A 9,236-nucleotide genomic window follows, 5' to 3' on the forward strand; every position below is an offset into this window, starting at 1 on the left:
CGGTCTGTGTGAAGGCAGGAGGATGCTTCTTTGGAGTGTGTTTGTCTTTCCACAGCAGAAGCCTTGGATATGTCGCACGGCACACCTGGACCTCACGTATCTCACCAAACACAACACTACTGAACCCTCGGAGAACGTCACAACTCTCTAAACTAACATAAGCTGTAGAAGCATTTCAGTAACTCAACAGTGACTCAACTTAAACTGAATCGTGCTGGATAATAGTGTCTTCTTTAGTGCTACTTTATAGCTAAAGCAAGTTAGTTTCATAATTGATGAATATTGTAACATCGACAATGTTATTGAACTGAACTGAATCAACAATGAACTGATATTAACACTATTGCCTTCTGTAGAGATGCTTATAACCAAATCAAATTTATTTCATAATCGATGAACTAATCAAGTAATCGAATCGACTGAATCAATACTGAACTGAGTTGAGTTGAATAATGACTCTGTTGTTTTCTGTACAGATGCTTATAGCTGAATCATTTCATAATTTACTAATCAACATCGAAACTGTTATTGAACTGAACTGAATCAACATTAAACTTAATTTCAGTTGAATAATGGCACTGTTGTCTTCTGTAGAGCTGTTTTAGAGGTGAATCCAATTTATTTAATAATTGATTCACTTTAAACAGCTAATGAACCGAAATGAATCAAATGAATCAACTCTGAAATGAATTGAGCCGAATTATGACAGTGTTGACTTCTGTCGAGATTTTTATAACTGAATCAAATTTATTTCATGATTGATTAACTTTACAGTTACTGAACTGATTCGACTGAATCAATACTGAACTGAGTTGAGTTGAATAATTACACTGTTGTCATCTGTAGAAATGTTTATAGCTGAATCATTTTATAATTGACACATTTTTTAACATCAACACTGTTATTGAACTGAACTGAATCAACATTAAACTTAATTTCAGTTGAATAATGACACTGTTGTCATCTGCAGAGCTGTTTTAGAGGTGAATCCTATTTATTTCATGATTGGTTAACTTCACACAGCTAATGAACTGAATTGAATCAAATGAATCAACTCGAATAATCACACTGTTGTCTTCTGTAGAGAAGACCCAGTTGTTGAAATGAATTGAATCAAATGAACTGAACTGAACTGAATATTGACACTATTATCTTCTGTAGAAATGCATATAGCTAAATCAAATTAATTAAAATCAAATTAATGCAACATCGACACTTGTTGAACTGAATTGAATCAACACTGAACTAATTTGAGCTGAACTAACTTTACACAGTTATTGAACTGAACTGAACCAACACAAAACAGAATAATGAGACTTTTAGAATTTTACATTTTCCATTCTTGATTCTATTATATTCATATTTATTATCCCGCGAAGCTGCTTTGGAACTACAGTATCTGTATTGTATAAAGCACTATAGAAATAAAGGTGACTTGACTAAAACCTGATGAGATGAGCTAAATTTTAAACTGTAATGAAAAACTATGCATAAATGCTAAAGTTAGGTTAATGTCCTACATATCCAAACATCAAATTTTCTTCAACAAAATCATCCTGAGTGCATAATCAATCATAATCATCCTAATAATACAACTACTCATGAATCATTGCACTGAGAGGTTCCTGAAAGCTTCTGAACTGAGTCAGGATTTAAGATATTTGACTGCAAATAGAGACTTTCTGAACAGCAATAAGCAGTCTAGACATGTATTCATACCAGAAACAGATTCCAGAAAATATACTGTTATTTATTAACACCAAAAATAAACGAGGTGTGAAATGCCACTGCATGCAGAATCTGAGCCAATGTAGCAGCACAAACATGCCATGAAAGTGCAAAATGATTTCATATCCCTACAGTGAACTGAACAGACAGGTCCATTCTCTTTATCTAAATGTTTAATAGCTTTTTTGTTGAGCTGAAAAGGACCCATATAGAAATAAGAAGCTTTTCAGCTGAAAGCCCAGGCCTCCTTCCAGAATCACATCTGAAGATACTCTCTGCCTTTCTCATTCAGCTCAGTGATGCACACGGGCCAAGCACTCGTCTCTATGGTGCAAATTCGACAGAATTTGACTATCAAACCTGGTTAAAGTTGCATTCAAATAGAGGAAAATCTTTCATCTTGATTAAACTCAAATTCAGGGCAATACACTGCACTGAAGAAAGTGAATCTGTATTAAGAATCAATGCATGCATACAAGACTGATTGCTCTTATATTTAACGAAAGGAATCAAGATAATGCATTGAAGAAACACGTGCCTTATGAGCATATGAACAATCAATGCAATGTAAACAACAATGCAACTATTGAACGGACTGTAGTTGCACCGCTTAAGTAACTTTAATGCATGCAAATGTGCATCATTTAAAGAGATAGTTCACCCAAAAATGACAAATCTGTTTATTTACTCAATTCCAAACCTGTATGCATTTATTTCTTCTGCTGAATACAGAAAAAAATAATTCACAGCCAGAAGAGTTGCTGGTTTGCATTGACTTCTATAGTAGTTTTAGTTCATACTATGGAAGTCAATGGGACCCGGAACGGTTTGGCTGCCAACATTCTTCAAAACATCTCATTTGTGTTTCACACAAGAAAGAGAGTCATACGGGTTTGAAACAAAATAAGGGCGAGCACAGTGCAAAAATGATTTTCTTACTTAGTAATTTTATCTTGTTTTTCAGGACAAATACCTAAACATTCTTAAAGCAGGATACAAGCAAAACGACTAAAGATATGAAGTCATGCTTTCTGAAAAATATTTTAAAATTGAGTTTTTGCTTAATATTAGAAAAACAAAAACAAATGTGCCAATGGGGTCAGAAAAAGTTCAAATTGAAAACAAGATCTCTTACTGACAATCTGGCACTTTTTTTTTTTTTTTTTAAGAACACATTCACTTAAGTTTGATACAGTCTTCAGTCAAAAGATTTAATATAGTAAATCATAAATGCATCTTGATTTAAGAATGTTTAGATATCATTATCATCTTCGGGTGGACTGTGCCTTTAAGATTCCCATTGCAAACACAGATGTCATTTTAAACACGTGTGCATTGTGCATGTTCATATGGATGTTGTCATACTTCTGTCACGTGGTTCCTCACAAACAGTCTGCCTTCAGCTCTCCTGTGGAGTCTGGAGCGGATCTCTCCGCAGGTCTGTGGGAACGCAGAGGACTGTGGAGCCATCTGGAGTGTGACTGTGTGTTCCTGCCTGCTGGTATCACGCCAGAGCTGAGACTCTCCACGCTTACACACGCCGCCTGACGCAACCTGACAGCGCAGCCCGTGTGCGTCAGAGCTCGCAGCACAGAGAAGAGCAGAGCGACCAAACAACTGGGACTTTATATCACACAATTCTGACTTTTAGTATCGCAATTCGGACGTTTTCTCACAACTGGAAGTTTATATCTCACACTTCTGATTTTTTTCTCACAATTGTGAGTTTTGCGACAATTCAAAGTTTCTTTCTTCTAATTCTGAGTTGTCTCACAATTTTCTTTTTTCATGCATTTCTGACTTTTTTCTCACATTTTTGAGTTAATTCCTCAGAACTATGACTTTATATCTCACAGTTCTGACTTTTTTTCACTGAATTGCAAGTCCATATCGCACAATTCTTACCTATCTTGCAATTCTGACATTTTCTAAGAATTGCAAGTTTGTCTCACACTTCTGACGTTTTGTCCTCACAATTGCAAGTTTGTATAGCACAATTTAAAATGTATATCTTGTCATTCTGAGTTTGTCACACAATTCTGGCTTTTTTCATGCATTTTTCTGGGTTTGTATCTCACAATTCTGATTTCAAACCTTGCGATTCTGAGTTGCGACATATAAACTCAGAATTGTGAGAAAGAAAGTCAGACTTGTGAGATAAGTTGCAATTCCCATTTTTATCCCGTGGCAGAAACAAGCTTCCATAGAGATCATGTCAGCAATGTCTCAAACTATTACATTTACCAAAGATACTTAAATCTGCAATCAAACATTTACGATCATCGCCAAATGATGATCTGAGCAGCATATCACATTATTTTTTACATGTAACTCTCAGCTTCTGAGCTTTCTGAAAATCTACAGCCACATTTGTTGTTTTCCAAATGCATTTTAGGAGAAACTGACACACATAAACAAGTGAGAACTTCATTAATCGCCAGAAGATTTGAAGAGAAGCCTCTGAGCAATGTATTTTACACAGGCACTCGCTCTTTCCACTTCAGTGCTAGACGCTGCTGGTTTTGCTGATTTTTTATTCTGGACACATGATATATAGCCCTGACAGGAGCATTTTCAAAGTCTGAATATAAATCACAGACAGCGACCTGACTGACCACCGGCGGAGCCTGACAGCATCATTTGTCATGTTTCTCACACCGATGTCACCACTGTCACTTTTATAGAGCGCGAGTTCAGCTTTGCAATGTAAATCAAAGTAGCCTTGAATTAATGTGAGGCCTTCAGAAATGAGGAGAAAAATGACAAAGAGAATGAAGGGCATGTGTCATGGAGAAACCGGAAACTGGGATGCATTTTATAAATCAAAAAGTGCTGTCAAGCTCTGACCTCAAAGTACAAGGATGTTCTGTTCGACTATATCAAAATACAGCAATTAAATCCATCTGAATGGAAAAGACAAAAAATAATGTGAATTATTGAGCACATATGCATGTCAAAATTGCATTTGAAACCCATCCAAGACTCAATGCTCAAATGAATGACTTGCCAGCTTATTTAAAGTGTCTCACATGTTGATCTAAACCTTCAGTAGCTGTATTTTCCAATAATAAAATCACTTAAGCATGCATAATTGCTTTATCTCAGTGTGTGATCATCATGGAAGAAGTGACATTATTTGTGCACGAACAGAATCCGGTTAGAGCCGCACCTGCTGTTCTGCTCATGTCACTTTTCATGCATTAAAAACTGAAATTACAACAAAACCCATACTGGAATTAATTAAAGCTCCATTCAATAAACGAATCATTCAGTAGACTGTGAGCACTTCTGGTGACCCTTAGGAAAAGTTTACCATGGTTACCATACTATAGTGTGGTATAGTTAGCCTAATATAGCACAATCATAAATAAACATGCAATCTCTCTCAAATAGCGTCTACAGCAGTTTTACAGTGAGATTGTAAAATAAGTATGGCATTTTGACGACAGCGCATTTCAAGAAGCAACTCTTTCAGGTTTATGGGCAACACCTTCTCATGTAAGTTGATGTTCGTGCATTAAATGCATTCGTGAGGGAGAACAATACAACAAGCGGAACCGACCTGTGCAGATGATGATGATGATGATGATGATGATGACTGGGATGATTCGGGCTGAGATCAGATCATTTCAGCACCACGGAAAGCGCGATGCAACATCCAGCTGGACTGTGTTTGAGATCCTCCTGTTGCCCGATCCGGATCCACTCCGCTTCGGTTCGGATGATAGATATTTCCTTTGTGCGTGTTCGTGCAGAGAAGCGTCTGCGGTGCGGGAAAGTGTCGGCAGGTTGAGCTCTGTGTGAAGAAGAGGAGGATCGCAACTCAAACTCACAGCACAGACGGAGGATCGCAGGATGCGCCGCCTCTTACAGCACGAGAGAGAGAGAGAGAGAGAGAGAGAGAGAGAGAAGCTCTCCCCGCGCTCGCGCTGTTTCACTCATTGCACGAGCGAATCTCAGCAGACCTGCAAGAACGTGCAGAACACATTAACCTAATTATTTTGCTGGAAGAAAATTAGCTGTTCTTAATGAGAAAAAGTTTTATTATTATTATTATTATTATTATTATTATTTTGTTCATGCATTTATGACAATTCGCCATGACGAAGTTGTGCAGGATTTACTTTGAAACAATTTTCACTCCGTAACTTTAAAAATCTAAATAAACATGAAAATTTTAAATGTAACAAATTAAGAGTAAATTAAGTAAATTCTTTACTGTAAATGCAACAAATGCAGGTAAATGCATTACAAGATGACATTTTGTGACTGTTAACTGCATTTGTCATTAACCTGCATAACATTAAAACATTTTTACTAAAGGTTTTTACAGCAGAATTGTAATTTTTTTAATTTTGCATGAAGAAAGTAAAGAATATTCAGGACTATTGGGATTTTTGCATTGTGACATTTACTACAATTCAACAGTAAAAATGGTGTAGTATTTAGACCTACTTTGCAACAATGTTTACTCAGAAATTGCTAGTAAATTTCTAATAATTACAAAGAAACTTGATATTTTGAAGTGAAAGATCGTATTTTATTTACAATGTTTTATTTTTTTACAGTAAACTGTCTATGTATTCTTTAATGTAAATGCAAAATAATAATAGTATGGCATTTTGTGACTGTACACTACAAAACCTAACTGTATTTGCCATTTTAGTTATAAGATTTAAATAATATATAATTTTTATATATAATTATAATTTTTCACTAAATGCTATGTACTTTTAATGGATTTTTACAGTTGATTTATTTATTTAATTTTTTTTTTTTTTTTTTTACTGAATGTATGCTGGTTTTAAATAAAATAAATAAAGTCCAACAATCATATTAAAAATTACATATATTTAAATAAATAGATTAAATCCAAGGAAATCATTACGTCCACAAATCTAAAAATATATAGGCTATTTATATATATAAAAATATTATTAAATATGTATAAATGATATATTTACTGTAAAATACTAATTGAATAGCATTACTTTTTACAGCTTTCACTTTTTTAATTAATTTTATTTAATTTGTTTACATTTTTAAGTATACAACATGGTCGTATTTGTCATATTGAATTGATTAAGTTGGTTTTAATAATAAAAAAAATCCAACAATTATATTAAAACATTTTAATTAATTAATACATACATAAAATACACAGCATATGTTCATGTTTAATGACAATACGATCACATAATATTGGCAAGAAATTATGCAAAAAAAAATATATATATATATAAACAAATAAATAATTGAAACTTTAAGGTTTTTAAGAGACAGCTCAGGTATATTATGATAAAAGATTACAAAACATGAACATTGATCTAAATTCCAGATGAGCTTTGTGCAATAGGACAAAGAAAATATACTGCAAAGAGTAAATTGCATAGTGTTTACTATAATTGCTCAAAAATGCAATTCAGTGACTGTAAGACATGCATATTGAAAATCAAGTCAGTTTAAATCAGAAAATGCTTCAGTTCTTCAGATGCACGAGTGTAATTATTATTATTATTATTATTATTATTATTATTAACAAAGGCATAAAACCCCCATACAACTCTTTAAAAGTGTTACTTTTTGAAGGATTCGCCCTTCAAACTGAACTGCATTGAATTGTTTCAACAGGAATCAGGTTGCAAACATAAGTGCCATTCATTAACATTTCAGCATGATACAAATTTCATGTACTTTCTTAATACATTCACGTTCCCATTCATTTCAATCAGTGGCTCTTTATCAGAACGCCATATGCACACAACACTCGCTCGCCGTCTCATTCACATGCGGCTCTGAAGTGGAGTTTGAGATCAGAAAACTGAAGCTTAGGGTTCAGATGCTTGAAAAGGCTGTCCTTCACTGATTGCATGAGCGTTTCTGTAGCTTATGTCAAGAGTTTATCGCTCACAGCGTTTTCACACAGCGCTGAAACCAGACGAACCATCACAGGGCCTGGAGCGAGAGAAAGGAGATTTCATCATGCATGACAACTGTATGATACGATTAATTTTTGGCCCTATTATATATATATATATATATATATAAAAAACTTTATTAAGAAGGCAGGTAAATCAATAAATAATAGTTAAATATTAAATGCTCAGTGCAGTTGTTTTTACAGAGGGCTAACGAGATACATTTCTGCAAACATTCCTTTGTTAAAAGAAACAAAGTATCATCTGTGTGCAAAGTTACACATGTTTGGTTTTTGGACAATAAAAATGTGCACAATGAAAGTTACTTCTGGAGCCATACTGAAAATGCAATATCTCTGGAATTGAATCATATTTTAGGGCTTTAAAAAATGAAGAGCCCAGAAGGAAAGTTTGTTAAGACCCAGCATCTAAAAGGGTCATGCTTCTGAGTTACAGACATTAAATTGTTACTGTTTTTAAAATAGAATGTATATTTGTTCTAATTTATTTTAATGAACTGATTGAGCGGAAGTATTTGACAAATAATAAAAAACATCAAAATCAAAAACCTGATCTGATATAAATATAGTTCTGTTCCAGATTTCTATCAGCCTTTTGTTTTATGCTGCGTTCAAGTTGTAAACATTGTATTCATGAGTTGAACACACGCAGACAACACTACAAAGCCATAAAGCATGAGACATATTGATGCTCTGGGCCTTGTTTTTTTTTTTTTGTCAATATTATTCCAAATCCCCTTCTTAAAAAGTGATTTAACTCATCATTTCTGCAGCGTGTAGTTAGCGCTCTGTTTCTCTGTGTTGATCGCTCAAGTAATGACATAAACAGACTTTTGGAAATGCAATATTGTTTTGGGGAAGTAGTTTATAATTGATCTGCATATATTTAGATGTGTCAACAACACAATCCATTTGACTTCCGTGATGTGAAATCTGAACTGAGAGAATATAAAGTGAGTCTTGATGTTGATGTTGTCCAGCTGCGAACCTGGTTTTGTGACGTCAGCAGAAAAGAGCAAGTTCATATCTGTTTGATGAATGATTACAAGAATAACGTGCACTGATGAATCCTTCACAATAAGAGCAGGAGCATGTATTAAGAAAGTTAACAAGAGTCAGTTGTGATCTCAAACCTGTGTTATTTTAGTGTTATTTACATAATGAATTGTCTTTACTTTTATTTTTTCATTTTAGTTAAATTTTGCTATGTGCTTTTGTAATTTGAATTTTTTTCATGCTTCTGTTTAGCTTTCATTTATATTTGATTCAATGTTAGTAACTTTAGTGCTTCATCTTTAACTTGTTTTATTTCAGTTAGTTTCCAGTTTTTAAGTTTGAAGTTTTTCATAAAATAATTTCCTTTTTTTATATTTTATTATTTAATTATATTACTTAACATTTATTTGTGATTGTCTGTGAAATTTATTAGCAATTTCTCAATGATAAAATTGTTTCCACACCATTTTTTTCATCTTAAACTTATTTTATTTCAGTTAGTTTATAGTTTATTAGTTTGACATTTTTCATCTAATAATTTAATTTAATTTAATTTAATTTTATTTTATTTTAT

The sequence above is a fragment of the Carassius carassius genome, chromosome 13 (genome assembly GCF_963082965.1).
Source record: "Carassius carassius chromosome 13, fCarCar2.1, whole genome shotgun sequence".
Taxonomy (NCBI): Eukaryota; Metazoa; Chordata; class Actinopteri; order Cypriniformes; family Cyprinidae; genus Carassius; species Carassius carassius.